Below are 6,384 nucleotides of genomic sequence, written 5' to 3' on the forward strand. Positions count from 1 at the left end.
GTCCTCTTTGGAGTTATGGGAACTGGCGTGTTCTCCACTCCAATCTGCCTCTCCTTACCCTGTTTCGGAGGGGCTAGGAGGACAGTGGCCTTAGCCGACGCGGATGCTCGCTCAGCTGAATCTGCCCTCTGCGTTGCCGTATCGTACTCTTTCACGGCAGACAGTAGCGCCTTCCGGATTTTGATGACCATCTCCTTAATGTCTTTGTGGACATTGTTTCTCATGTCCACGAACTTGTGGAGCTCCTCAACCAAGTGCCTCGCTACCACTACCTTTGGCGTTTGTGGAGTGTAGCTCCTTCCGCTCTGCTCCGGCTGTTTTTGTTGCTGCTGTTGCTGTTGCTTCGGCTTCCCCTCCTCCTGCTCTTGCTGGGTGGCTTCAGCTACTATTGGTGGTGGTGACCTCACCAACCCACCTCTGGCAAACGGATTTGCCGTGCCTGCTCCATTTATATTCACAACAGTTGCTGTGCGGTATTACAGTGATTCAGGTTTATCTGCATGTATGTATGCATGTATGTATGTATGTATGTATGTATGTATGTATGTATGTATGTATGTATGTATGTATGTATGTATGTATGTATGTATGTATGTATGTATGTATGTATGTATGTATGTATGTATGTATGTATGTATGTATGTATGTATGTATGTATGTATGTATGTATGTATGTATGTATGTATGTATGTATGTATGTATGTATGTATGTATGTATGTATGTATGTATGTATGTATGTATGTATGTATGTATGTATGTATGTATGTATGTATGTATGTATGTATGTATGTATGTATGTATGTATGTATGTATGTATGAGTTCCGAAAATCGATTTTTTAGCGGAAGAACGCCCGCCAGCACTTCGAGACTCATCGTATGGGTCGAGTGCATGCAACCCAAGGCAATGCGCAAGCAACGATACTGGATTCTCTCCAGTTTGATGAAGTGTATGTTCGCAGCGGAGCGGAAACAGAAACACCCGTACTCCATCACCGACAATATCGTTGTTTGGTACAACCTGATCAGGTCTCCTGGGTGAGCACCCCACCATGTTCCAGTTATTGTTCGGAGAAAATTGATCCTTTGTTGGCATTTCTGTTTCAGATACCTAATGTGACATCCCCAGGTACCTTTAGAGTCGAACCAGACCCCGAGATATTTAAATGTGAAAACCTGGTTGATCGTTGCACCCATTAATAAAAGCTGGAGTTGCGCCGGCTCACGCTTTCTAGAAAAAACAACCAACTCAGTTTTCTCCGTGGAGAACTCAATACCCAGCTGAAGAGCCCAAGCAGACAAATTGTCCAAGGTATTTTGCAATGGTCCTTGCAAGTCGGCAGCTTTGGGCCCTGTAACAGAGACCACGCCGTCGTCTGCAAGTTGCCTTAGCGTGCATGAATTGGCAAGACAATCGTCAATGTCATTCACGTAGAAATTGTAGAGCAGGGGACTTAGACATGAGCCCTGGGGAAGACCCATGTAGCTAAATCGCGATGTTGTTAAATCGCCATGCGAAAAGTGCATGTGCTTTTCAGCAAAAAGTTATTTAAAATTGGCGAAAGACCATGCTGGTGCAGCTTCTATGACAGAATGTTGATAGAAACTGAGTCAAAAGCCCCCTTAATATCCAAGAAGACTGATGCCCTCTGCTCTTTGTTAGCATAGGCCATTTGGATTTCTGTAGAAAGCAACGCAAGGCAATCGTTCGTCCCTTTGCCTTTGCGGAAGCCAAATTGTGTATCTGACAGTAAGCCATTTGCTTCAACCCAATTGTCGAAGCGAAACAAGATCATTTTCTCGGACAACTTCCGAATACAGGACAGCATTGCAATCGGCCGATACGAGTTGTGGTCGGAGGCTGGTTTTCCTGGTTTTTGGATGGCGATGACCTTCACTTGCCTCCAGTCATGAGGGACAATGTTACCCTCAAGAAACTTGTTAAATAAATTCAACAAGCGCCTTTTTGCAGTGTCAGGTAGATTCTTCAGCAAGTTGAATTTGATTCTGTCTAACCCTGGGGCGTTATTGTTGCATGATAAGAGAGCAAGTGAGAACTCCACCATCGAAAACGGTGTTTCGGTATCGTGAGGAGACGCGGCGCGGCACGTTTTCTGTAACGGGACAGAGGCCGGACAGATCTTCTTGGCGAAAGCAAATATCCAACGGTTTGAATATTCCACGTTCTCGTTGGTACTATTACGGTTACGCATACGTCGAGCCGTACCCCAAAGAGTGCTCATCGCTGTTTCTCTCGTTAACCCGTCGACGAACCGGCGCCAATAACTGCGTTTTTTAGCTTTCATTAGACTCTTCATTCGCCTTTCTAACGACGCGTACTGTAGATAGCTAGCGGGTAGCCCGTCTTCCCGGAAGGCCTTATATGCAGTGGATTTTTCCGCGTACAGCTCTGAGCACTCTTTATCCCACCACAGGGTGGGAGACCGTCCATGGGTATTCGCGCTGGGTACTGGTTTAGTCTGAGCTTGATTCGCACTGTCGAGAATCAAGCCAGCCAAAAACCTGTACTCTTCCTCCGGAGGAAGTTCTTGAGTGGATTCGATTTTAACGGATATCGCGGTCGCGTAACTCTTCCAATCAATGTTCCGTGTGAGGTCATACGAGACATTGATTGTTTCCGATGGTCTTGAACCGTTAGCAATTGAAATCACGATAGGCAAATGATCGCTACCGTGGGGATCAGGGATCACCTTCCACCTGCAATCTAACTGTAGCGATGTCGAGCATAGCGATAAATCCAACGCGCTTGCACGTGCTGGTGGTGTAGGAATCCGCGTCATTTCTCCCGTGTTTAAGATGGTCATGTTGAAATTGTCGCAAAGATCTTGGATTAATGTTGATCTATTATCATCATGAAGACAGCCCCATACCGTACCGTGCGAGTTAAAGTCTCCCAGAACTAGCCGCGGAGCCGGTAAGGATTCCGTGATATTACAAAGCGTTCGGTGCCCTACCGAGGCTCTAGGAGGAATGTAGATGGAAGCAATGCAAAGGTCTTTACCTTTGATCAAAACTTGACAAGCGACAATTTCAATGCCTGGTGTCGAAGGGAGGTTAATTCGGTTGAAAGAATAGCACTTTTTGATCCCCAAAAATACTCCTCCATAAGGGTTTTCTCGATCCAGACGGATTATATTAAAGTCGTAGAAGTTGAGATGTATATCAGAAGTTAACCAGGTTTCACATAATGCGAAAGCATCACATTTTAAACTGTTTAGTAAGAATTTGAAGGAATCGATTTTCGGGAGGATACTTCTGCAATTCCACTGTAGGACAGTGATCGAATCAGTGACCTCGTTTGATGACTTAGCCATCGAAGGATACGATCGCTGCAAGGAGGGGCCATTTAGCAGTCAACTGTTTCAAAAATGTTTGCACCATAGGGAAAAAATGTATCAGAATGCTTTTAAGAGGATCAGTAACATTGAAAGCTGTGAAAATTAAGTCCACTATGTCAGAAAATTTCATTAGTCCGCTACTGGACTGAGTATCTGTTTGAAAAAAGGGAACACTTGGGGTTTTTGGTGTCCCTGGAAGTGGTGGATACTCCTTGTTAGAATTAAAATTTCCAAGTCCTGGAGCAACTTGCTTCGGCTTTAGTGCATCACTTCCATTGGATTTATTGATTGTAATTGGCGCACTCTGAGTGGACGACACCTTGGCACCCTTACGAGGCAATCTAGGGGAGGCTAGATTTTTCCTCTTCCTGGACTCCCCTGAGTTAACCAAAGATGTTCCCTCTTGTGGGTCGTCAGATTCTTGCTCAACGCCAGCCAAAAGAGCAAAGGAATTTTCGGAAGGGACAGATGGCGAAACATTCTTAAGAATTTCTGCATAAGAGCGCTTCGAGCGTTCCTTAAGGGAGCGCTTAATTTTATCCCCGCGCTGTTTGTACGCGGGGCATGATTTGAGATCATGCGGAAGGCCCCCGCAGTAAATACACTTTTCAGTTTCTCCACCGCAAGAGTCATCCTCATGTTCTCCCTCGCATTTGCCGCACCTTTTCTTATTGCCACAATAGGTGGCTGTGTGGCCCAGCTGCTTGCAATTGCTGCAGTTCATTACCCGCGGTACAAACAGGCGAACAGGTAGACGAACCCTATCCAGGAGGAGATAGTTGGGGAGTGAAGACCCGGAGAAAGTCACCCGAAGCGAGTCTGACAATGAATAAGTTGTCTTATTATTCTCAGTTTTTGCGGAATACAATTGCTTGCATTCCAGAATCTTCACATGTTCAAGTGAGGGGTCCTTAAAGCAACCAACTCCGTACTTCAACACGTCTTCGCACTTCAAACCCGGCTCGGCGACGACCCCGTCGATCTCCACAGCTAAACAAGGAATATACGGTTTAAATTGCTTTGTAAAACGCTCGCTGCGTGCAATCTGGTTTGCCTGGTCGAGGTCATTCACTAATATGCGTATCTTATTAGCTCTAACACGTGTTATCTGAGCTACGGCCGGGTAGTTAGCAGTCAGCTCCCGTGAGATTTCTAAAATATTAAGCGATTTCGTGATGGGCCGGAAATAGACCACCCAGGGTCCAGTCGAACTGGCTGGGTATGTTTTAATACGGGGAGGACTGGGGGAATCAGGGGAGGGAGTAATTTCGGGTTTATCCGGTATATCCATGGGAATATCATTCCCATCCAATGTTACTTCGCCCTCGGCCATTTAGGCACGAGGATAGCACGTGGTGTAAACGAGAGATGAAACTTATATTCAGGGGAAAGGGATCTAAGGAGTAGCGACCGATCGGGGGAAAGGGAAATGAAAAAAAAAAAAAGATACTTAGCTTATTTAGCGGCTTGTCCGGTTATTCCACTATTCACTTCACCAACCTAGGCACCGGCGAACAAAGCCAGCCTCAAACAATGGTTGACCTTCACAACGTATATATAGTGATTTACTCTATGCACAGCACAAGAAAAACGATCTGCTTCGATCGAGAGCTCAGACGATTGTGTATGTATGTATGTATGTATGTATGTATGTTTTTTTTTTTTTTTTTTTTTTTTTTTTTTTGAGAGCAGTAAAAAAATTTTCAGAAAAACCCTGAGTGAGGAAAAATGTACAAAAACCCCATTGTCAGGGAACGGGTTTGGGCTGCCATCACCCGACCCGCTAAAAACCACTGCTCTTGCCCAGAACCTGATTCCTCCCCGGCACTACCTTACGGCATTACTTCGGGGAGGGGTTTTTATGTGCATAGCACGCACTCTAATTCAACTACTTCCTAGTTCGTTTCTTCCGTAGGGTTACAGCCCCACTCCTCTACACACCACCAATTCTCTACCATCCACACAGACTGGCAAGCTCTGCATGGCGGTCGGAAAGCTGGCTGTGAGTCGAGGCTTAGTACTCCTCCCCTACGAGTACAGTCTGAGCGGCAAACTTCTGACTGTCTAATTCACTGAGCCCTGCGGCTCGCTTGTGCCGGTTAGCACCGCAACTCCCTTCTCGCACCATTCAACGCCGTTTACTCTTTGAGCACCAGACTTGTTCGCGAACTACTCGGTCTAGTCCCCGACGATGGACCTAGCCTACTCCGACGGAGAATTCCCCGGCGAGAGAAGTTCTCCCGAAACCGAGCCAACCAACCAGATGTCGAGGTCAGTTCGGCGATTCCGGTGGAGCAGAGCGTCCGGTTCGCTGGTGCCCCGACGACCTGCGACTGGTGGTATTTCGTCGCGGTCTACTCAGTCTAGTCCCCGGCGGTGGATCTAGCTTACGCCGACGGAGAGTTCCCCGGCGAAGGAGGCTCCCCCGGTACCGATTCTTGTTTTGTTTTAGCACCACAATTTCATGAGCTCTTTGGCTTCCTCTCGTTCCGTTTCGCCCGATCTACTCGATCTAGTCCCCGGCGGTGGATCTAGCCTACTCAACGGGCCATACAGTAGGTGCTGAGGTCTATCCGGCGATTCCGGTTGGAGCGTAACTTCCGGTTCACCGGCGCCCCAACGACCCACTGCTAGCTCTGCGACGCGGTCTACTCGGTCCAATCCCCGGCGGTGGATATAGCCTACTCACGAGCTACCCGGAAGGATGTCGAGGTCGGTTCAGCGATTCCGGTGAAGCTTGACGTCCGGTTCCCAGGCGCCCCGACGACCCAACTCGGTGCTACATCACGCACTACTCAACTGGTCCCCGGCGGTGGACCTAGTCTACACAGTTGGAGAGTTCCCCGGCGGCGGAATTTCTCTCGAAACCCGATGTCTCTACGCCACTTCCTCTGCAACTCGGAGAGTATGCTCGAGACCACTCTGTTGACAGCGTCCCAGGTATGTTCGTCACGGCACATCTCTTCGACGATATTTTCCGCTGTCATACCAGGTATACCCCTACGAACTTCTTCGAATCTAGGGCA

This window comes from Topomyia yanbarensis, chromosome 3, assembly GCF_030247195.1.
Source record: "Topomyia yanbarensis strain Yona2022 chromosome 3, ASM3024719v1, whole genome shotgun sequence".
Taxonomy (NCBI): Eukaryota; Metazoa; Arthropoda; class Insecta; order Diptera; family Culicidae; genus Topomyia; species Topomyia yanbarensis.